This window comes from Schistocerca gregaria, chromosome 1 (assembly GCF_023897955.1).
Source record: "Schistocerca gregaria isolate iqSchGreg1 chromosome 1, iqSchGreg1.2, whole genome shotgun sequence".
Taxonomy (NCBI): domain Eukaryota; kingdom Metazoa; phylum Arthropoda; class Insecta; order Orthoptera; family Acrididae; genus Schistocerca; species Schistocerca gregaria.
Window position 1 is genome coordinate 968,407,715 of NC_064920.1, and position 25,385 is coordinate 968,433,099.

At 45.2% G+C, this 25,385-nt stretch overlaps 1 pseudogene; it reads left to right on the forward strand.

Moving 5' to 3' along the window:
• The first annotated feature begins 20,128 nt into the window (after positions 1-20,128).
• On the forward strand, positions 20,129-20,247 carry LOC126289343 (5S ribosomal RNA; annotated as a pseudogene).
• Positions 20,248-25,385: the final 5,138 nt, after the last annotated feature.

Consider the following 25,385-nt stretch of genomic DNA (forward strand, 5'->3'; position numbering starts at 1 on the left):
GGTGATCCCTTGATGCTTCAGAACATGTCCTACCAACCGATCCCTTCTTCTGGTCAAGTTGTGCCACAAACTTCTCTTCTCCCCAATCCTATTCAATACTTCCTCATTAGTTATGTGATCTACCCATCTAATCTTCAGCATTCTTCTGTAGCACCACATTTCGAAAGCTTCTATTCTCTTCTTGTCCAAACTATTTATCGTCCATGTTTCACTTCCATACATGGCTACACTCCATACAAATACTTTCAGAAATGACTTCTTGACACTTAAATCTATACTCGATGTTAACAAATTTCTCTTCTTCAGAAACGCTTTCCTTGCCATTGCCAGTCTACATTTTATATCCTCTCTACTTCGACCATCATCAGTTATTTTGTTTCCCAAATAGCAAAACTCCTTTACTACTTTAAGTGTCTCATTTCCTAATCTAATTCCCTCAGCAGCACCCAACTTAATTCGACTACATTCCATTATCCTCGTTTTGCTTTTGTTGATCCTTTCAAGACACTATCGATTCCATTCAACTGCTCTTCCAAGTCCTTTGCTGTCTCTGACAGTTTTTATTTCTTCTCCATGGATTTTAATTCCTACTCCGAATGTTTCTTTTGTTTCCTTTACTGCTTTGTCAATATACAGATTGAATAACATCGGGGAGAGGCTACAACCCTGTCTTACTCCCTTCCCAACAACTGCTTCCCTTTCATGTCCCTCGACTCTCATAACGGCCATCTGGTTTCTGTACAAATTGTAAATAGCCTTTCGCTTCCTGTATTTTACCCCTGGCACCTTTAGAATTTGAAAGAGGGTATTCCAGTCAACATTGTCAAAAGCTTTCTCTAAGTCTACGAATGCTAGAAACGTAGGTTTGCCTTTCCTTAATTTTTGTTATAAGATAAGTCGTAAGGTCAGTATTGCCTCACGTGTTCCAACATTTCTACGGAATCCAAACTGATCTTCCCCGAGGTCGGCTTCTACTAGTTTTTCCATTCGTCTGTAAAGAATTAGTGTTAGTATTTTGCAGCTGTGGCTTATTAAACTGATTGTTCGCTAATTTTCACATCTGTCAACACCTGCTTTCTTTGGGATTTGAATTATTATATTCTTCTTGAAGTCTGCGGGTATTTCGCTTGTTTCATACATCTTGTTCACCACATGGTAGAGTTTTGTCAGGACTGGCTCTCCCAAGGCCGTCGGTAGTTCCAATGGAATGTTGTCTACTCCGGGAGCCTTGTTTCGACTCAGGTCTTTCAGTGCTCTGTCAAACTCTTCACGCAGTATCGTATCTCCCATTTCATCTTCATCCACATCCTCTTCCATTTCCATAATATTGTCCTCAAGTACATCGCCCTTGTACAGACCCTCTATATACTCCTTCCACCTTTCTGGTTTCCCTTCTTTGGTTAGAACTGGGTTTCCATCTGAGCTCTTGATGTTCATACAAGTGGTTCTCTTATCTCCAAAGGTCTCTTTAATTTTCCTGTAGGCAGTATCTGTCTTATCTCTAGTGAGATAACCCTCTACATCCTTACATTTGTGATGCACATCTAAAATGTTAAAAAACAGACATTGGAATGTAAAATCTGGTGTGCGATCTTTCTTAAAATTAGTCAAATCTAAAATAAGTTTGGGTCTCCGGAGGAGCCAAGGTGGGGATCTGCTCCAACCGCGACGTAAAACACGAAGACCAGCCATAGACATCGCAGCGAGGCAATCCTGTGCGCGAATCCCATAGGGCTGCGTCGCACGTTGCCGGTTATGAAATAACTGTGCCAGAGGAGGCTGAGCAAAGTTTTATACGCCTGGCGCACTGTAAGTAGCCGTCGCCGCATAGGAAGTGGCGGTTCACCAGACTCTGCACAGAGGCTTGGTATGGGGCTAGTTCGGAATGCCCCAGTGGCCAACCGAGGCCCTTCACGGTGCACAACGTCCAGGATCTTTAACTAAGAAGGTCTCGCAGACCCATACACCGTGCACCCATAATCGAGCCGAGATCGCACAAACGCCCTGTAAAACTGGAGCAGACAAGTCCTGTCAGCTCCCCATGTACTGTGGCTAAGACATTTTAAAATACTTAAAGCCTTAAGTGACCGCCGTTTCAGGTCTTTAAGATGAGGTAACCACTTGAGCTTCGAGTCAAAAATGAGCCCCAGAAACCTCACCGTGTCTTTAAAAGTGAGAATAGTGTCCCTCATCCGCAACTCACGAAAGATTAAAATCGAACGAGAACGGTTAAAAAGAACGCATACAGACTTCTCGGTGGAAAACTTAAAACCACTCTTCCGCGCCCAGTCATCCAAACGTCTGATCGTAAGTTGCAACTGACGAGTTGTCGTTGCACGGCTTGAAGAAGAGCAAAACAAAGAGAAATCATCCACAAACAAAGAACACTGGACAGGACTTTTCACTATGGACGTAATGCTATTAATAGCGATGGCAAAGAGAGTCACACTTACAACGCTACCCTGAGGGACACCGTTCTCCTGCTCAAAGTGATCAGACAGGACGTCACCAATTCGGTATCTAAAATATCGTGGCGAGAGGAAAGACTGAATAAAAAGAGGAAGACAACCCCGAAAACCCCATTCGTGAAGTTGCTCTAGGATGATACGTCTCCAAGTGGTATCGTAGGCCTTCTCAATGTCAAAAAATACACCTAGAAGGTGATGACGGCGTAGGAAAGCTTGTTGTATAGCCGCCTCCAGTAGGGCCAGGTTATCGAAGGTGGAACGAAACCTCCTGAACCCACACTGAAAGCGACTAAGGAGTTGCCGGGATTCTAACATCCAGACAAGGCGGCGGTTGACCATCCGCTCCAAGGTCTTCCCTATGCAACTAGTGAGAGCAACACTACGGTAGCTACTCGTGCGGTCTTTCCCAGGTTTTAAAAAAGGGATTAAAACTGCCTCACGCCACGCGTCAGGAAAGTGACCCGACGCCCAAATTCCATTAAAAAGTGCGAGGAGGATTTCTTTGTTGCGCATTGTGAGGTGCCATAGCATACTGTAATGGACCCTGTCGTGACCAGGGGAGGTGTCACTAGCTCCAGACAATGCAGAATCCAGCTCCCACATAGAAAATGGGCAGTTGTAAACTTCATGAGATGTGGACTGGAAGTTCAGACTACATCTCTCAGCAACGGCCCTATGGCGCTGGAAACCTGGATCCTGACTGGTTGTTGCAGTAACTGTGGCAAAATACGCTGCCATAGTCTGGGCAATGTTTCGCGGATCCGTGTGGAGAGTGCCGTTATTCATTACAGCAGCTATGGGACACCTCCCTCCTCTGCCAGAAATTCTCCCGATGGTCTCCCACACAATGGAACTTTTGGTGGAACGATTAATGGTGTTCAGGAACTGTTGCCATGACCTCTTCTTGCTCTGACAAATAATGCGGCGACACTTTGCCCTCGCCACCCGAAATACTGCAAGATTCTCAGCAGTCGGCCGAGACTTGAACCGACGCAGAGCCGCACGATTGGTCCTGATGGCAGAGCGGCAGTCGGCACTCCACCAAGGCACAGGTGGCCTCTTCCGGGGGCCCATGGACTGTGGAATGGATGCTGCAGCGGCGTGCTGGACCGTTTCGGTAATATGATCCACCCACACCTCAACAGTCGCACTGTGTTCGAATTGGGCCAAGTGGCTATAAAGTGTCCAGTCAGCTCCACTGAGCACCCATCGTGGTGGTCTCCTTTCGGGGCCCACGCCATCTGGCAGGTGAATCCAGATGGGGAAATGATCACTGCCATTCAAGTCAGCGACCACTTTCCAGTGAGCACTGGCGGCAAGAGCTGGAGAGCAAAGCGAGAGATCAATGGCAGAGAACGACCCAGTCGCTGTGCAGAAATGAGTACCCTGTCCTCCATTGAGCAAGTAGGCACAGGATGACAGGAGAAGCCTCTCAATTGCTGTATCCCTGGGGCAGGTAATTGCAGAGCCCCAAAGTACATTGTGAGCATTAAAATCACCACAAATAATGAATGGTTGGGGGAGCTGTGTAAGAAGGTCGGTGAGGGCCACTTCATCAAGTGCCTCATGTGGGGGCAAGTAAAGTGAACAGACAGTCAATGGATGACGTACTTGCACAGACACAGCGACAGCCTGTAAAGTCGTCATAAGCGAGAGAGGCGAGGAGTGGTAGTCCGTCCTGACGAAAATACCTACACCTCCTCTAGCTCTCTCCAAGCAGGTCGTCCTTTTTGTGGAGTGTATAGCCTCGCAGCTCAGGGGAGTATGAAGGATGGAAATAAGTCTCCTGGAGACAGAGACACAGTGGTCTACCCTGAGAGAGTAGACGAAGTACCTCCACATGCGTCCTGAACCCTTGCAAGTTCCACTGAAGTATGGGAGCCATCTATGTTGGGGGTAGCACCTTCATCCTGTCTCCCCGACGGGGCGGTGAGACCGCAGCAGGTGGAGGGGCAGGTGTGGGGTGAGCTGATTGCCGCACACATACGTCGGATTCCAACAACTTTGGGGAAGAGTCAGATGAAGCCTCACGTAAAACAACAGCCGCATGGTCAGACGGTTTACCACGGGATTTGACCCGGTGTTGCTGCTGTACAGGAGCTTTCTGTGGTTTGGTGGGCTTTGGGGGAGCTGATGTGGGAGTGGTAATTGGCGCACTGGGCTTGGGAACAGCCTCAGCTGTTGGAGGCGACAGGGGCTGGCCCAAGTTCGCCACTATACCCTTGTCTGCCGTTCGAGTAGGGGCTACCGGCTATGAAACACTGGCTGTGTTGCAAGTGCACTGACAGCTGCAGGTGTTAGTGCCAACACTCACCACCTCGGTCTGCGTTGAGGCATCGACTTTTGGAGTAGGCTTCTGAACCAGGGATGCGAAAGATGTAGCAAATGTGGGAGGTTGCATCGACTTAAAGATCTTCTTGGCCTCGCTATAGGGGATTCGCTTGGTTGATTTGATTTCCTGGACTTTGCGTTTCTCTAAAAATATTCGGCAGTCCCTACTCCAAACAGGGTGGTTCCCAGAGCAATTAATACATTTAGCCGGAGACGAGCAACCAACTCCTTCATGAGCAGCCTTACCACAGTTGTCACAAGTCGCTTCGCCTTTACATCCTAAGGTGGTATGCCCAAAACGCTGGCATTTAAAACAGCGCATTGGGGTCGGGAAATAAGGCCTCACACTAAGGCGAAGGAAGCCAGCTTTAATATGTTCAGGAAGTTTTCTATTACTGAAGTTCAGAATAAAGGAGTCGGATTTGACAAGATTGCCATCAACCCTCTTCATGATGTGTAGGACATCAACGATACCTTCCGGAGCCCACTCACGTTGCAGTTCGTCCTTGGGAATGTCAACTAGATCCCGGCATGTCACAACACCTTTGCTGTAGTTCAAGGTGCTGTGCAATTCAGTGTGTATGGCATACTCTCCAAGACATTTAGCAGATTGGAGGTTAGTTGCTTGCTGGGAAATGGAAGTTTCCACTAGCAAGGTCCCATTACGTAAGAACTTCACCGATTTCAAGGAGCCACAGATGCCCTCCAATCCCTTTTGTATATAGAAGGGCGAAACCTTCTCGAAACTACCCTCCTTCCGTTTCACAATGATAAACACATTCTGAGCACCAGAATGCATCCTGTTACTAAAGACTTCACTTGTCAAAGATGTGCTACAGTCAGGGGGACTGACTGCACGAGCCCTCTTCAGAGACTGGGTGTTAGAATCCTCCAGCGGCCCACCCTTTCCGCTGGGAGGAGGAAAAGAGAATTTCGAAGGATCCATCTCGGTCCCACGAGCAGCTAGGGAACTAGAAGTCCACCTAGACAGAGCCCCGCGTGCCTAGGTAAGCCTTATACAACTGAGGTGCGGCAGGTTCCCCAGAAGTTGCCCGATAATGACTGTTCCACCTCAACAGCCATGCATCTCATCGGCGCGCAGCACACATTGAGATTGAGGGGTTGTTTATAGAGGTTTATACCATCCTCGCGATCTGGGCGGCGAAGCCAAGATCCCCACTCCCTGAGACACACAACATTCCTTCGCCGCGCCGAACGGTGGTCGTTGAAGCATGCCCAGAGCTTACGGTGACAGGGGACTGGCGGCGCTTACCAGTCCCCAGCTCAGGACCCCCGGGGTCGCCAAGCCCGTACCCAGCAAATGAATGCTGAGCCCCTGGGGGCGGAAATGGAAGAGAATGTGGATGAAGATGAGATGGGAGATACGATACTGCGTGAAGAATTTGACAGAGCACTGAAAGACCTGAGTCGAAACAAGGCCCCCGGAGTAGACAACATTCCATTGGAACTACCGACGGCCTTGGGAGAGCCAGTCCTGACAAAACTCTACCATGTGGTGAACAAGATGTATGAAACAGGCGAAATACCCTCGGACTTCACGAAGGATATAATAATTCCAATCCCAAAGAAAGCAGGTGTTGACAGGTGTGAAAATTACCGAACTATCAATATAATAAGTCACGGCTGCAAAATACTAACACGAATATTTTACAGACGAATGGAAAAACTGGTAGAAGCTGACCTCGGGAAAGATCAGTTTGGATTCCGTAGAAATTTTGAAACACGTGAGGCAATACTGACCCAACGACTTATGTTAGAAGATAAAGGAAAGGCATACGTACAGTTCTAGTGTGGTGTCACTGCCAGACACCACACTTGCTAGGTGGTAGCCTTTAAATCGGCCGCGGTCCGGTAGTATACGTCGGACCCGCGTGTCGGCACTATCAATGATTGCAGACCGAGCGCCGCCACACGGCAGGTCTAGAGAGACTTCCTAGCACTCGCCCCACTTGTACAACCGACTTTGCTAGCGATGGTTCACTGACAAATTACGCTCTCATTTGCCGAGACGATAGTTAGCGTAGCCTTCAGCTACGTTATTTGCTAAAATCCTAGCAAGGCGCCATTATTAGTACTATTGATATTGTGAAATCATGTAATGTCAAGAGCGACGTTCGTCATTAATAGATTAAAGTTAAGTATTCCACCAGCTACGTCCGTTTTTCTCAAGTCTAATTCCCTTGCCATGTTCCAGACCTCACGCCAGCGTGCGTGAGCTAAAACGCGTGCATTTCGGCCTCCTTTACTAACACGGTTGGCTCTCCTGCCAACCACAACATTGGCGACAAGAGTGAAAGTGTTCTTATCGATATTTCCCTGATTTACCTGTGTAATGGCTTCTCCACAATCTCCAGATGTACTGTCCGAATTTTATCGCTTACAGAATCAGCAGACGCAGGCCTTACTGGATGCCATTGGACAGCTCGTCCAGGGTCAACGTGCTATGCAAAACGATGCGGCAGGAGCCGCTTCACCGCTGACGCAGCCACAACACGCTGTAGCACCCACTTTTCGCCCTTTTGATGCTGCACTGGAAAGCTGGACGGAGTGGTCACGCCAATTTGGATTCAATCTCGCCGCCTACAGAATTCAAGGTAACGAGCGGCAGCCTTTCCTCCTTTCATCCGTCGGCGTGTGTACGTACCGTGTGATAGTCAAATTATTTCCTCGCCGCGACGTAGCAACTCTGTCCTACGAAGAAATTTTGTCTGTATTAGATGCATATTTCAAAGAATCAGTCAATGTAGTTGCCAAACGGTATACCTTCTTTCGTACAAAACGTACGGCAGGTCAGACTAATCGGGAGTGGGTTCAACCTTGCAAGGCCTTACTAGGGATTGTGCTTTTGAGTGTCAATGTGGGCTCCCTTATTCAGATAGTATAGTACGTGATGCAATTGCACAGAACGTTTCTGATGTTCGTATAAGGGGACAGATTTTGAAACTAGCCAATCTCTCCCTTCAACAAGTGATGGACATATTGGATCGGCAGGACACACTTGACTTTGCTCAGGAATCATTTGGAACTTCGCAAGCAGTGTGTCAGGTTAACCGGCCCGCAGGGCGAGCTGCATGGTGCAGTAAACAGCCCTCGCGCCCGGCCGCGCCGCTGCCGCCAGGCTCTCAGCCACGTGTACCGCGCCGGCAAGCAAATGCAGTGGTCAAATCATGCCCGCGGTGTGCTACTAAACATTCAAGTGAGAATTGCCCGTCACGCCAAGCTATTTGCTTTTATTGTAATAAAAAAGGACATGTTCAGAGTTTTTGCCAGAAAAAGTTCAGATCGGAAGCTCAAAACCGTTCCAGGCCCTTTGCTTCGCGCCGGATTAGGAATCGAACCAGGCTCGCGCATGCCACTCTCTCTAACAGTGACTGTGTTCGTCCCAAAAATAGTGTGCGTCGTCATCGCCGACCTCCCGTCAAGTCGCATGTGATTATGGTTCAAATGGCTCTGAGCACTATGGGACTCAACATCTTAGGTCATAAGTCCCCTAGAACTTAGAACTACTTAAACCTAACTAATCTAAGGACATCACACACACCCATGCCCGAGGCAGGATTCGAACCTGCGGCCGTGGCAGCCCCGCGGTTCCGGACTGCAGCGCCAGAACCGCACGGCCACCGCGGCCGCCCGCAAGTGATTATGTACCAGTGTCAGTTCACGTTGCACGAGACAGTCGGTCTTGTCGTCAGCAGGACAATAAACTTTTTGTAGACTTGGACAAAGTGATACCATTCCAGCTCGATACCGGAGCTGCAGTTTCACTGATCAATCAAGACACTTACAAACTGCTGGGCACACCTCCGTTGCGTGCCGCAAATGTTCAGTTAACAAGCTATTCAGGGCAATGTATCCCTGTGTTAGGACAGTGCAGCCTTCTTGCAAGATAGAAAGGATAAACAAAACTTGTGTCATTTTACGTCCTTCGTTCTTCTTTTGCAGTGAACTTGTTTGGTTTCGATTTATTTCAGTTGTTTAACTGGTCTATAGTAAATAAGGTCCTATCAGTGAACCAGACTGTGCCTTCAGACAGTGTTTCTCGTCTATGTGAAGAATTTGCAGACATTTTTGCACCGGGTCTCGGTTGCGCTAAGAACTACAAAGCACATTTGGAACTGAAAGTAAACGGGCAAACGAAATTTTTCAGAGCGCGGAATGTTCCCCGCGCATTGCGTGCTGAGGTCGCAAAAACATTACACGATTTGGAAGCGCAAGGTGTAATTGAAGGTGTGCAGGCTTCTCTCTGGGCATCACACTTAGTAATTCTGTCAAAACCTTCCGGAAAGTTGAGACTTAGTGTGGACTTCAAGGCAACAGTGAATCCACGACTAGTGAGTGCAACTTTTCCTTTACCCCGCCCGGAAGATCTTTTTGACAAACTGTGCCCGGGTAAATATTTTTCGAAGTTGGACCTAGCACATGCGTACTTGCAAATACCGGTGGACGAAGAATCCCAGCGCGTTTTGGTGGTTAACACGCATCTTGGTTTGTATCGATTCAAACGACTGCCATTCGGGTGTGCATCCGCCCCTGCATTGTTTCAGCAATATCTACAAACTGTTTGTGCGTCGGTCCTTACTGCAGCAAATTATCTGGACGATATTGTGATCTCCGGAAAGACGGAAGAAGAACATTTGGCCAATCGCAGAACATTATTTCAGGTCTTGCGACAAAATGGTCTTCGCTTGCGGAAGGACAAATGTGTGTTTTTTGCTCGGGACTTACCATACTTGGGACATGTACTCAACGTCCAAGGCATACATCCCAGTCCCACGACCTTCGTGCCATACACGACTTGCCTTTGCCGCAGAATTTGAAGCAACTACACAGTGTGCTGGGAAAAATCAACTATTATCATAAATATGTTTCACACGCCTCTTCCATTTCAGCTCCGCTTCATCGCTTACGCCGTAAAGGTGTTCCGTTCGTCTGGACGACGGAATGCGAACGCGCCTTTCGCCAGTTGAAATCGGTGTTGCTTTCCAATTCTTGCCTTACGCCATTCGATCCCCAGAAGCCCCTTTTGTTGATGGTGGACGCATCGGATTTCGGGATCGGAGCTGTGCTTGTGCACAAAGATGGATCGCTCGATCGCCCTATTGCCTTTGCGTCCAAATTGCTCTCGTCTGCGCAAAGAAATTATTCACAGATCGAGAAAGAAGCATTGGCTCTCGTATTTGGTTTTGCAAAGTTTCATGATTTCTTGTATGGTCGTCACTTTACCATAATCACATACCACAAACCTTTGACATCGCTTTTTCATGCGACCAAACCTGTACCTCCACGTACAGCACAGAAAATCATTCGCTGGTCTATTTTCCTTTTGCAGTACCGCTACGATATCTTGTATCGGTCCACTGCTAAGCACGGAAACGCCGATGCGTTGTTCCGCTTGCCTGTTGCTGAGGATAGGGCATTCGATTCCTCCGAACTTGCTTGTATGTTCATTGATGCGGAAACCGATGATGTGGACGAATCGTTTCCGATTGATTTTCATCGTGTTGCTACAGCCACAGCTGCCGACCCTATCCTTGCTCCCGTTCTGCGTTTTGTTGCTGCGCAATGGTCCTTGTCAGTCTCGGATCGGGGACCCGTTGGTTCGCCGATTTTTTGTTCACAAGGAGAGACTTTTTGAACGACGTGGTGGTTTGCTGTTGCGATCTGATAATGATCAGTCCAGGGTCGTGGTACCACGTTCATTACAGTCCTATGTCTTACAGCTTCTCCACCAAGGACATTGGGGTAGAGTGAGAACGAAACAACTTGCTCGTCAGCACTGTACTTGGTTCGGAATCGATGCCGCGATTACGAATATGTGCTCTTCTTGCATAGTGTGTGCCGAACAACAATCAACACCACCGCGGACATTCTCTGCATGGCCAAAAGCCACTTCCCCTTGCCAACGCTTACACATCGATTTTGCTGGTCCATTCTGGAATGCTCGATGGTTGGTTGTGGTAGATTCATTCAGTAATTTTCCTTTTGTTGTCCGGATGTCTTCCACGACTTCATCTCCACCATCCAAGCGTTATGCGCTATCTTTTGCATTGAAGGTCTTCCACAGACTATTGTTTCCGACAATGGCCCACAATTTATGTCCGCAGAATTTGTCATTCTGCAAGGCCAGTGGTATTAAACATCTGACGTCGGCGCCGTTTTCGCTACAGTCAAACGCTGCCGCTGAACTATTGGTCCGGACTTTCAAGTCACAGATGTTGAAGTTGAAGGAGTCGCCGTACGCCGATTTGCGGGGGAGGAATGTGGTGTCACCGCCAGACACCACACTTGCTAGGTGGTAGCCTTTAAATCGGCCGCGGTCCGGTAGTATACGTCGGACCCGCGTGTCGGCACTATCAATGATTGCAGACCGAGCGCCGCCACACGGCAGGTCTAGAGAGACTTCCTAGCACTCGCCCCACTTGTACAGCCGACTTTGCTAGCGATGGTTCACTGACAAATTACGCTCTCATTTGCCGAGACGATAGTCAGCATAGCCTTCAGCTACGTTATTTGCTACGACCTAGCAAGGCGCCATTATTAGTACTATTGATATTGTGAAATCATGTAATGTCAAGAGCGACGTTCGTCATTAATGGATTAAAGTTAAGTATTCCACCAGCTACGTCCGTTTTTCTCAAGTCTAATTCCCTTGCCATGTTCCAGACCTCACGCCAGCCTGCGTGAGCTAAAACGCGTGCATTTCGGCCTCCTTTACTAACACGTTTGGCTCTCCTGCCAACCACAACATCTAGCATTTGTATACTTAGAGAAAGCTTTTGACACTGTTGACTGGAATACTCATCTGTCAAATTCTGAAGGTGGCCGGGGTCAAATACAAGGAGCGAAAGGTTATTTACGATTTGTACAGAAACCAGATGGCAGTTATAAGAGTTGAGTGGCATGAAAGGGAAGCAGTGGTTGGGAAGTGAGTGAGACAGGGTTGTAGCCTATCCCCGATGTCATTCAATCTGTATATTGAGCAAGCAGTAAATAAAACCAAAGAAAAACTTGGAGTAGGAATTAAAATCCATGGAGAATAAATAAAAACTTTGAGGTTTGCCGATGACACTGTAATTCTGTCTGTGACAGAAAAGGACCGGGAAGAGCAGTTAAACGGAATGGACAGTGTCTTGAAAGGAGCATGTAAGATGAACATCAACAAAAGCAAAGCGAGGATAATGGAATGTAGTAGAATTAAACCAGGTAATGCTGAGGGAATTAGGTAAGGAAATGAAATACTTAAAGTAGTAGATGCGTGTTTCTATATAGGGAGCAAAATAACCGATGATGGCCGAAGTAGGGGGGACATAAAATGTAGACTGGGAATGCCAAGGAAAGAGTTTCTGAAGAAGTGAAGTTTGTTAACATCGAGTATAGATTTAAGTGTCAGGAAGTCTTTACTGAAAGCATTTGTATGGAGTGTAGCCATGTATGTGAATCATGGACGATAAATAGTTTAGACAAGAATAGAAGAGAAGCTTTCGAAATGTGGTGCTACAGAAGAATGCTGAAGATTAGATGGGTAGATCAGGTAACTAATGTGGAGGTACTGAACAGAATTGAGGAGACGAGGAATTTGTGGCACAACTTTACTAGAAGAAGGGATCGATTGGTAGGACATGTTCTGAGGCATCAAGGGATCACCAATATAGTATTGAAGGACAGAGTTGAGGGTAAAAATCGTAGAGGGAGACCAAGAGATGAATACACTAAGCAGATTCAGAAGGATGTAGGTTGCAGTAATTACTTGGAGATGGAGAAGCTTGCACAGGGTAGAATATCATGGAGAGCTCCATCAAAGAAACAATAGAAAACACAACTCACGATATGAAACGCCACTCTTCCGAATGCGAGCGATGTGTAATCATAAACGTGATGAGTGTCGAGTCTGGTGGCGTAGAAGCGCCGTCATGGTAGCTTAGTGTGTGGGGGCAGGGGACTGGCCACCTGTCTAAGAAAAAAAACTGAGCGAAGTTCTCGAAAATGGAACTTGTAAGATGCCATGCAATATCCGCACAGATCCAATGACGAAGAAATCGACGAAGAAATTGATCGAAAGAAAGATGACAAATAAAATAAGCGGTATAGGCGTGTCTAGAAACTGAGGGTATAGAGGATCGAATCCTATTCGAACCACGGATATTTCAGTCTGTGTTTTAACTTAGCCTTCACCTCTCAACGATATGAGGAGTCACCAGAAACGAACCGTGGTTTGGATTGCATGTTAAACTGTTAAGCCCCTGACCCCACTGGTAAAACAGCGAAGGTGAGGGACCCACAAGTCACTGAGGTAGCGTCCAGTTGAAAGAGTTCCACAAGGCCATTGAGCCATACGAAACTGTTATTATTATTATCGTGATCAGTCACTTTCAACAACAAATAAAATCTACTTATACCATTGAATATTAAACCATTTCGGAGTAAATTATGGCACCATTCAAGGCCTTAGAATATGTAGTCCACGACCAGCCAACGAACTGCTGAACGACAAAACATCTTCCAGACGAATAGCAATCAGGTTTCCACAAAACAACACCTGTCCGTCTGTACACGAGGTCTGTCTGGTCTTGGTTTAACTATTGTTGTTCTTTGGCATTTCTATTTCACAGTCACATCACCAGCAGTCGGCTAGTGCAGTTTTAAAAGAGCTGAAATGTCCCTGGTGGATTTGTTGCTCAGGTGACGTCCGACGGCTAATCCACTTCAAGGTCACTGAGCTCTCCCGACCACTCCATTCTGATATTCCGTTTCATAAGAGTCCACACCTCGCCGCCTTTCATACTGGTAGGTCCGCCTCTTGTGATATCTAGGCATCTATTTCACGCTGCATAGAGATGTGCAGATAGTTTTCATCAGACAGTTTTGGGCACCCCTGCGTCACCTGTGCTGCGATGGTCCGACAGAGATGAGTAAGGAATAGATGTGATACATAGTAACTGTATCGACATCTGCATAGTTACACCTTCCAGAAACGTCGCACTCACAGTGCGATCTTGTATGGCAAGAAACCCCTGAAGACTGGTTTGTATTGACGCATCGCGGAAACGGTCATGACCTGATGATGTTTCAAAATGTTTGCTACTACCACGTTTCTTATCTGTGTCGCTGGTAGCAATGTTTTTCTTCTCTCGTGGCTTGTGTATTTGCCTTTTAGTACGTTTCAGTTGTCTCTTCGGGTATGATATTCTACATAAGTGTCATGGTAAGTCTATAAAGCCTTCCAGCTATCAAGAACCATGACGCAGCCTGGTGCGGCTCTGGAGACGCAGGATGCCGCCTTACAGTTGCGGAATCTTAGGCACGCAGTCCTCAGAAATAACTTCGGCTAATCGTCCTATTTGTTGGCCTCTAATATTCAGCACCATGCTCTTATCGGCCGCTGCTCAGTGTTCGAGGAAAACAGAAATAAAAACAAGAAAACAGTAGATAGTATTTATAAAATTACACACATTTGACAATTTGATCGCAAAAAAGAGTTCGGGAAGACGCGTTTCAGTATCACGCTGCCATATTGTGGTGTTGCTACATCAAGCTGTGCAGCTCGAACTTCTTTCAGTGACGATTTTTTTTTAGCATTTTCGTCGGTAGATTGTACGGCGAAACAGTTGCCTCACTACAATCTTTCGAAATATAATTTATCACACTGATTAGAATATAACGATTCAGAGTCATAAATTAAAGTCGACTGGAAAACCCCAAAGGGCTCTATTCGTCCACGAGACTCAGAGGGCCATAGACATGGGTTCACAGGTAGATGCCGTGTTTCTTAACTTCCGCAAGGCGTTCGATACAGTTCCCCACAGTCGTTTAATGAACAAAGTAAGAGCATACGGACTATCAGATCAGTTGTGTGATTGTATTGAGGAGTTCCTAGATAACAGAACGCAGCATGTCATTCTCAATGGAGAGAAGTCTTCCGAAGTAAGAGTGATTTCAGGTGTGCCGCAGGGCTACAAAATAGCAGGTCAGCAACTGGAACCAGTTAATTCCAGAAATTATCTGGGAGTAGGCATTAGGAGTGATTTAAAATGGAATGATCATATAAAGTTGGTCGTCGGTAAAGCAGATGCCAGACTGAGATTCATTGGAAGAATCCTAAGGAAATGCAATCCGAAATCAAAGGAAGTAGGTTATAGTACGCTTGTTCGCCCACTGCTTGAATACTGCTCACCAGTGTGGGATCCGTACCAGATAGGGTTGGTAGAAGAGATAGAGAAGATCCAACGAAGAGCAGCGCGCTTCGTTACAGGATCATTTAGTAATCGCTAAAGCGTTACGGAGATGACAGATAAACTCCAGTGGAAGACTTTGCAGGAGAGACGCTCAGTAGCTCGGTACGGGCTTTTGTTAAAGTCTCGAGAACATACCTTCACCGAAGAGTCAAGCAGTGTATTGCTCCCTCCTACGTATATCTCGCGAAGAGACAATGGGGATAAAATCAGAGAGATTAGAGCCCACACAGAAGCATACCGACAATCCTTCTTTCCACGAACAATATGAGACTGGAATAGAAGGGAGAACCATTAGAGGTACTCAGGGTACCCTCCGCCACACACCGTCAGGTGGCTTGTGGAGTACAGATGTACATGTAGATGTAGATGTAGATGTAGATGTAGATGTAGATGTACAGCCGCCTGGAATAAGGTAGGTGTTTCTATCCTTCGCACACGTAGGTATCTTTCCATCGCGAAGTGTGAGCGTTGTGTTTTGTTTGAGTGTAACTAGTAAGTTTAGGTTAATGTAATGGCTGTATGTTTAGTGTGGTGTTCTGTATGAATTGGATAATGATGAGAGAAGGGATAGCGTGAAATCCGCTGCCGCCATGTAGCCTGCTCCTCTCCAACACCACGTGTGTATGAATCTCACTCTTCAGAATGAGAGCCATGTGTGGTGATTATCGTGATTGCTTGCCGGTCTGGTAGTGTAGAGGCGCCGTCATGGCAGCTCAGTGTGTTCAGTCAGGGGACTGGCCACTTTTAATAACTGAGAGAAGTTCTCAAAGACGGAACCTGAAATACACTACGGACATTAAAAGTGCTACACCAAGAAGAAATGCAGATGATGAACGGGTATTCATTGGACGAATATATTATACTAGAACTGATATGTGATTACATTTTCACGCAATTTGGGTGCATGGATCCTGAGAAATCAGTACCCAGAACAACCACCTCTGGCCGTAATAACGGCCTTGATACGCCTGGGCATTGAGTCAAACAGAGCTTGTATGGCGTGTATAGGTACAGCTGCCCATGTAGCTTCAACACGATACCGCAATTCATCAGGGGTAGTAACTGGCGCATTGTGACGAGCCAGTTGCTCGGCCACCATTGACCAGACGTTTTCAGTTGGCGAGAGATCCGGAGAATGAGCTGGCCAGGGCAACAGTCGAATATTTTCTGTATCCAGAAACACCCGTACAGGACCTGCATCATGCGGTCGTGCATTATCCTGCTGAAATGTAGGGTTTCGCAGGGTTCGAATGAAGGGTAGAGCCACGGGTCGTAACACATCTGAAATGTAACGTCCACTGTTCAAAGTGCCGTCAATGCGAACAAGAGGTGACCGAGACGTGTAACCAATGGTACCCCATACCATCGCGCCAGATGATACGTCAGTATGGCGATGACGAATACACGCTTCCAATGTGCGTTCACCGCGACGTCGCCAAACACGGATGCTTCCATCATGATGCTGCAAACAGAACCTGGATTCATCATAAAAAATGAGGTTTTGCCTTTCGTGCAGCCAGGTGCATCGTTGAGTACATCATCGCAGGCGCTCCAGTCTGTGATGCAGCGTCAGGGGTAACCGCAGCCATGGTCTCCGAGCTGATAGTCCATGCTGCTGCAAACGTCGTCGAACTGTTCGTTTAGATGGTTCTTGTCTTGCAAACGTCCCCTTTTTATGACTCAGGGATCGTGACGTGGCTGCACGATTCGTTACAGCCATGCGGATAAGATGCCTTTCATCTCGACTGCTAGTGATGCGAGGCCGTTGGGATCCAGCACGGCGTTCCGTATTACCCTTCTGAGTCCACCGATTCCATATTCTGCTAACTGTCATTGGACCTCGACCAACGCGAGCAGCAATGTCGCGATACGATAAACTGCAATCGCGATAGGCTACAATTAGACCTCTATCGAAGTCGGAAACGTGATAGTACGCATTTCTCCTCCTTACACGAGGCATCACAACAACGTTTCACCAGGCAACCCCGGTCAACTGCTGTTTGTGTATGAGAAATCGGTTGGAAACTTTCCTCATGTCAGCACGTTGTAGGTGTCGCCACCGGCGCCAACCTTGTGTGAATGCTCTGAAAAGCTAATCATTTGCATATCGCAGCATCTTCTTCCTGTAGGTTAAATTTCGCGTCTGTAGCACGTCATCTTCGTGGTGTAGCAATTTTAATGGCCAGTAGTGTATGTCATGCGATACCTGGGCAGATCCACTGACGGAGGAAACTACGAAGAAGTAGCGCGAAAGAAAGATGACATGTAAAAAGCCGTAAAGCGCGTTCCTGGAAACAGAGTTTCCAGGATCGAATCCCATTCGAACCATGGACTTTTTAGTCTGCGTTTTAAACTAGCCTTCACCTCTCTACGTCCCTATCCGACTGACGGGTCGCAGTCAAAGTTGCCGCATGCCCTCACTTCGTGGGATACTACGGAACGCGTTGGAATTTAATCCTGACCATTAGCGACAACACTGGTAATCAGGTACTTGACGTCAACCCCCCTCCGGTCCCTCCTGTCATAAAGGCGTACCCGGCTGGCCACTCATCCAAGTATTGATCGCGCTCAACAGAGCTTAACTTCTGTGATCCGATGGGAAGTATTACATCCACCGCGACACAGCCGTTGGCAACGTTCAGAGTAGTGTGTATCACAGAGAATGACGTACCACAATATTTCTGTAGATGACAGTGTACTGCCGAAATGCTTCGAGGCAAACTATTTCTGATGACAACAGTGACTGAAACCGATAATGTGTTTGATAATTTGAATTTAATGCGACAGTAGCAAAGATCATACAGTTCCGTTGAAATATGTCTGAATTTACGGAGTGATCTTAATGACGCATCGCTAGTGAGTAATGCCATCTAGAAACGTAAATCATTCAAATAAATAATAAACACCTTCGACATTGACATCAAAATACATAACCCTCAATATGGAGCACACATATCTACAGCAACATACGTATTCAAAAACTGGTTTTCTCTGCCTCGTGATGACTGGGTGTTGTGTGATGTCCTTAGGTTAGTTATGTTTAAGTAGTTCTAAGTTCTAGGGGACTTACGACCATAGATGTTAAGTCTCATTGTGCTCAGAGCCATTTGAACCATTTTTTCATATGGTTCAAATGGCTCTGAGCACTATGGGACTTAACTTCTGAGGTCATCAGTTCCATAGAACTTAGAACTACTTAAACCTAACTAGCCTAAGGACATCACACACATCCATCCCCGAGGCAGGATTCGAACCTGCGAACGTATCGGTCCTGCAGTTCCTGACTGTAGCGCCTAGAACCCTACGGCCACAGTGGCCGGCCATACGTATTCCGAAATTCAGTGTATTGTATGTGCCGGAGAATATACAGGGTACCATATCCCCCTTGCTATTACATTGGAGGATCGTGGGCGGACCTATTTCTCTGTGGAACAATGTGAGTGGCATTCCTTACCTCGATTTCATACAAAACCTGGTTACCTCAGCTATCGGTACACCATTACGAATTTCGTATACAGGGCACGTTGAACACATCCAGAGAAGGATAGCGCGAATGGTCGCAGGTATATTTGACACGTGTGAGAGGGTCACGGAGATGCTGAAGCAGCTCAACCGGCAGACACTTGAAGATGGAGCCATACTATCCTGAAAAAGCCTATTTGCAAAGTTCGACAATGAGATTTATATAGCGAAACTAGGAGTGTGCTACAACCTGCTACGTATCGATCTAGTCGGTTACGTGAGGACAAGATAAGATTAATTATGCCGCTCACACTGGCATTTAAACAGTCATTCTTTTCGCGCTTCGTAAGTGAAAGAAACAGGAAGAAGTCGTAATAACTGTTGCAGTAGGAAGTACACTCTGCTGTGATCTTCAGTGGTTTGCAGAGTATGGATGTAGATGTAGTTGTAGACATTTTATTTGCTAATCGCATATGTTGGACAGCTAAAAGACAGCTATGTACGTTTATGTTGGTACCGCCACGTAGCGCTCTGTATGAAAATCACTGACTGTGCTGTGTGCAGTCTGTGGCTGGTTGGCATTGTTGGAATATTCGCTATTGTAGTGTTGGGCAGTTGGATGTGAACAGCGCGTAGCGTTGCGCAGTTGGAGGTGAGCCGCCAGCAGCTGTTGACGTGGTGTGTCCGCCAGAAAAAGGAAATTTGTAAAGATGGATGCCATGTGGTGTGTCAGTAGTTAGCGCCTTCAGTAGTTAGAATCTTTTATTTAGCTGGCAATACTGGCGCTCTCTGTATTGCAGTAGCTCGAGTAACGAAGATTTTTGTGAGGTAAGTGATTCATGAAAGGTATAGGTTATTGTTAGTCAGGACCATTCTTTTGTAGGGATTGTTGAAAGTCAGATTGCGTTGCGCTAAAAATATTGTGTGTCAGTTTAGTGATGATCAGAATAAGTAAAGAGAGAAATGTCTGAGTATGTTCAGTTTTGCTCAGCTGTTTGAAAATCAAATAACGTAATGGGTTTACCAGCTCAGTCATTTCTAAATTTGTCAAAGGGGACGTTTCAACTTTCATGCAAACGTGTCGAAACGAATTTGGGCGATAATGTGTGTCCTGAGGAGTTCTAATGCCATTTAATTTGCTACCCCCAACAGTTAACTGTAACTTGAGAAACTCTTCTGTTGGTTCCTGCCTGTGCAAAAAATTTGGAACTGTGTGCCCTCCTTTATTCAAAACCATTATTGTTTATTTTCCTCCCCAAACTAGTTTCAGCGAAATACCACCATCATCAGTGGGTTTCTTTGAGTGCACCAGTGCAGACTCTGAAGGCTTTATATTGGCATTTACCTGTCTTCTCTAGGCTAATTTATTTGGCTGAACCGTAGAAGACGCAACCGTAATCTATATAAAATCTTATTAAAGCGCGATATATGTTAATGTAGATCCTGAGGTCTGCTCCCCAACAAACGGTATCCAAAGGATATCTGTGGCATCTTCGAATTTTTGACTTACATACTTAATGTGTTGTGACTTCATAAGCTTATGACCGACATAAAGCCGTAAGTACTTGACCACCCTTTTGACCAGGAATGAAAGGGTCCTAAACTTATGTTAATACCAACCGTCTTGCCGCAGTGGTAACAACGGTTCCCATCAGACCACCGAAGTTAAGCACTGTCGGGCTTGGCTAGCACTTTGATGGGTGACCGTCGGGGTCTGCCGAGCGCTGTTGGCAAGCGGGGTGCACTCAGCCCTTGCGAAGCCAACTGAGGAGTAACTTCACTGGTAGGTAGCGGTTCCGATCACGAGAACTGACAACGACCGGGAGAGCGATATGGTGACCATATCCAGTGACGCTTGTCGCTGAGGCTGACACGGCGGTCGGTCGGTGCCGTTGGGCCTTCCGAGACCATTTCAGACGGAGAGAGATAACGAGAGAGAGAGAATATTAACTTATAGTTCAATTATCTTTGCAATGTGAATGCATGTGGGCTCTGCTTTCTTTATCACTGGAAACTTGTTTGCTTTATTGCTGTTGCCTACAAGCCTTGTTGTGAATATGCTTGTTTTCCTGTAAACTTGTCATATACTAGCAACAGGTCTACGAAAGAGACTTCTACACCACGCTTGTCTATCCTCTGCAGAACTGTTGTGCGGTGTGGGAGCCGCATTAGATGGGACGGATGAAGGACTCGAAAAAGTCCAAAGAAGGGCAGCTCGTTTTGTATTGTCGCGAAATAGGGGCGAGAGGGCCGCGGATACGATAAGCGAATTGAGGGAGTGCGGGGGCAACCACTAAAAAACAATGGCGTTTTTCGTTCCTGCAGGATCTTCTCATGAAATTTCAATCACTAACTTTCTCCTCAGACTGCGATAATAATTTTTTGGTGGATGCCCATCTGCATAGGGAGAAATGGTCATTATAATAAAATAACAGAAATCAGAGCTCACACGGAAAGATTTAAATGCCCGTTTTTCCCGCGCGCCATTCAAGAGTGGAACGCGAAAGAAATAGCATGAAAGTAATTCGATGAACCCTCTGCCAGGCACTTAAATGTGAATTACAGAGTAATCATGTAGATGTAGATGAAAAGACGTTAATGCTAGGTGGTGTATCAGAAATCGTTAACAGTAAGGACACCAAATATTAAAACTACTCGGATGAACTGCTTTGTGTTTCTGTCAAAGTGTAGGTAAAAATTATTACTGTCCCTGACGATTATGCTTTAAAAATAAATAAAAGAAACGTCATTTTAACTTGAGAAATTCTTCTGACGGTCCCTGTTTGCGTAAAACAAGATGGAATGTATACCCACCTTCATGCAAAACACTATTTTTTCTTCTCAAAACTAGTTTCAGTGAGATACCTCAATCATCAGTGGGTTACTTATTCCAGGACACGCAAAATTTAGCATCGTTACAAAACATTACGAAAAACGTTATTACATGTTTACTGTTTAGTTTCAGATTTCTATTGTGTAAAAAGTTTTATAATACATTTTTTACTTTAGATCCTTTTCATAATTTCTCTGCTTGTTGCCATTTTTTTCGGCTTACTTCTGAAAGGCAGGAGCGGGTCTTAATAACGAATATCGAAATGTGAACTTACAAATGCCAGTGTTATTACTGTTGGAATTTGCGGTAGAGTTGTGAATACAGTTTTGTCGACGCTCGGTTGTAAAGTAATCAAGTCATGTGCTCGCGTTAGTATGTCTGCTTTTTGTTCCTCTAAAAACACAGAAAAACTTTACTTGTCACCTAGGCAGTAATTCAGATGTATGGACATCGCGAGAAGATTTTGAAAGCGATACAGTATCTCTATCACACAACACAGTATATGGAATCAAACTGTAGACATATACTAACTTTTTTTCGTAATGTTCGTTAACGGTGCTACTTTTTGTTTGTTGTAGAATGAAAAAGCCCACTGATGATGGCGGCATTTTGCTGAAACTAGTTTGGAGAAGAAAATAAAGAGTCTTTTGCATCAAAGGGGACCCACAATCTCATATTAAAACATGTTGTACCGATTTTTGTAGAAACTGACAATTAAATAACGCATTCTCATGACGTCATTATCAGTTCAAACGCCTCTGGGAGCCCATAGCAGACAAGTATACGCGAGATGTGTACTGGGAGCCAGGAGGTGTGAACCGGTTGCCGAGGCTACAGACGGAGAACTCATCCACTGCCTGTGGCATGTGAGACGGTGACCTTCATATACGACTTCCGCCGCAGCTTTCCCCTCGCGATAATATTGTTCGCTAGCGCAGTAGCACAGTAACACACTCTCATAAAACGAACACTGTACAGCTTACGGCTGGTGTCACGGCTGGTGTCCCCGCTGGTTAGTACAACCCGAAAATAGCTCGAGCACACTCCAACGTATTTGTTTCCTAGCTGTTCTCATAGATTTTCACATGAAGTGTAAACACAGATAGCTGCGACAAGTCACTTATGAAATATTTCTTTATTTCAATGGGCTAGTTGCAGAGCCTTTTCGGCAACATCATCAGATGATAGATAGATAGATATTCAGCGATCACAGGCCCTGCAGACCACGCGCTGCTTCCACAAACTGCCTCCAATCCTTCCTGTTTTATGCCCGGTTCCTCCAGGTGTCTTCAGTTTCCAGGCCTGCTAGGTCCAGCGCTGTCTTCGTCGTCCAATGAGGCGTTTGGTGTTTGGTTGCCCTGCCTGTCTTCCATCTGGCATACGGGCTACATGGTCCAACCATTGTATTCTTTTGCTCTCTATCTTCTGTAAGATTGTTGGCTGTCGCATCAGAAGGTAGATTTCCTCGTTTTTCCTCCTCCTCCAAAATCCGTTATCTAAAATTGGTCCCCATATCTTCCTCATTACTCTTCTTTCAAATATTAATAGTTTTTCCATTTCTCGCTTAGTCATGCTCCATTCTTCTGAACCGTACATTACTGCTGGGCATATCATTGTGTTGTAGATTTTCATTTTAGTGTACACTGAGATCGATTTAGAACCAAGCGTCTCTTTGAGGTAATGCATGCATTTCGTTCCCACTGCTATTTTTTCCTTGGTGTCCATTTTTATATTGTCGTCCGTGGTAAACCAAGATCCCAAGTATTTGAACTGGTCTACTCTCTTGAATCTCCTGCCATCCATCTCAAGAAATTCTACCTGCTCTTGTCTTCTTTATAATTGCATGAACTCTGTTTTGTCTCGATTCACTTTGAGCCCTACCTTCTGTGCATTATTGTCCATTTTCTGGTACATTTCTTTCAACTCGTGCTTTGATTCACTTAATAGTACTATGTCATCTATATATGCGAGACAATTGAAGTTACCGTCCATCTCTACTCCAGCCCCCTCCTGTTGCCTAGATTCTTTTATTACTTTCTCTAAGATGACATTGAACAGAACATATGAGAGAGCATCCCCTTGTCTGAGACCTGTCTCAATCTCGAATGTTTCTGATGTGGCTCCTCGGAAACGTACTGCTGCCTTTGACCCTTCCATACAAACTTGCACTATTCTCATTAGCTTCTCGGGGATTATGCATTGATATCATCAGTTGAGGCTTGCAGAAGTTTATAGTTTTGTATACCTGATATGAAGATGTGCCTGAAAAATGGAAATAAAGAAATATTTCATTAATGACTGATCGCAGTTCTCTGTATTTACATATCATTCAGTATAGAGCCACTGGATTCTATAGTATCCATAATGGACAAGCTTCATTAATTTTTTTGAATTTTATAGGTCACACTGACAACAGTCTCACTGTACATTTACTTCTTTATGACGTCCGTTGTCAATGGTTAACCAAAGGTCGCAGACAAAAGTAACTTTCGTAAGTCATACTAGAAGGAGAAATGGCCTAAACTATTCATCACTCATTCTCAGTGGGGCACAGAAAGCAGTGAGGTCTTTAGTAAAGATAATCGACCTCTTGCTCAGTGTTATCGATAGTGAAATGAACTTCAAACACAAACAGAAATCATAATTGCTTGACTCATCCTGCTATTCCGTGTAATCATCGCAGCAATAAAGGTTACTTAAGGGGACCACAGCGCGGTTCAGATCCAAAAAGTCGATTTCCGGTTTTCATCATATTTGGATAGATTAAAGTTTTATTTAAATGCTCTGAAAAGGATTTTGCTGAAAAAATTTATTTCAAGCAATTAAAAAGCATTTTACTACCACGTGTGTTTATGTGCCGCAACCACTTCTCTGTCACCCATTGACAACTCACCCATTGTCAACTCCAAGCCATATGGAGATGCCATTACCAGCAAAATAGAATGTGTAGGCAATGTTCAAAAACGTTTAGGAACAAGGCTGAGAAAATTAACTGTTGATATGAGAGGAAAAAAATTAGAAGATGGAAAATTGTTGACCGGACAGGGTCGGTTAACTAAAACTGAAACAGAAAACTTGCAGGTATACTATGGGCAGGCGATTAGGAAAAATAAATAAAATCTCGAGGCATGGAAGAGAGATGTTTGGGCCACATTCTTCCATAAGTCCTCTACTGTTGATAAGCCATGTCATGGATTGTGTCCATCAGGAGAAAATTCGTGGTGCAAATACCATAGGGCTCAGAGAACTGGAGAATCTTATTCTCACCAGCATTCTCTTCCTGCTGCTTTTATTACAGCAATTAAACCTATTTTCAGAGACTTGGCTCATCCTGACCTTCTAAGGAAATGTCTGTATGGGCAGACGCAAAGCCCAAATGAATGTTTCAACAGCATAATTTGGAACCGCCTTCCTAAAACTGTATTTATAGGCAAGCATACAATGAAACTAGGAGTTCATGATGCTATTATTACATTCAGTTGTGGTAATATTGAAAAGTGTTTGGTACTGAAAAAGCTGGAAATTAATCCTGTTGAAAATATGATCACTGGGCTGCAACACTGCGATAAAATGAGGAAAGCCGATGCAGACAGGCCTGTATCTAATATGGCCGAGAAAGCAAGACAAACATCCAGGATGGTGAAAAAGAAGCTGGAAAACCTGCTAGAGGCCAAAGAAGGGCCATGATATGAGGCAGGACAATTTAAATTAACTGTAAGTGACAAATTTCAAAAGTTTTTTCTTTAAAGTCAATTTCCCACAAACTAAAATTTTCAGTACATATGCCCCATTATATCAGAAACTATCATAGATAAATAAATAAAATTTTCAGAGACTCTGCATAAGATAAAAAGGCACCTCTGGTACTACATTCATTATTATTCCCCCATTAGGAAGTTCACAAAAAATATTTTCTGCAAAAAAAACTTAATATTTTTTATTCATAAATTCAAAAAAGTATTTCTTAAAAACTATAAAATGGATAAAGTAGATTTTAGTACAGTTGACTCTGTTAGCGTCATGTAACATACAGTAAAA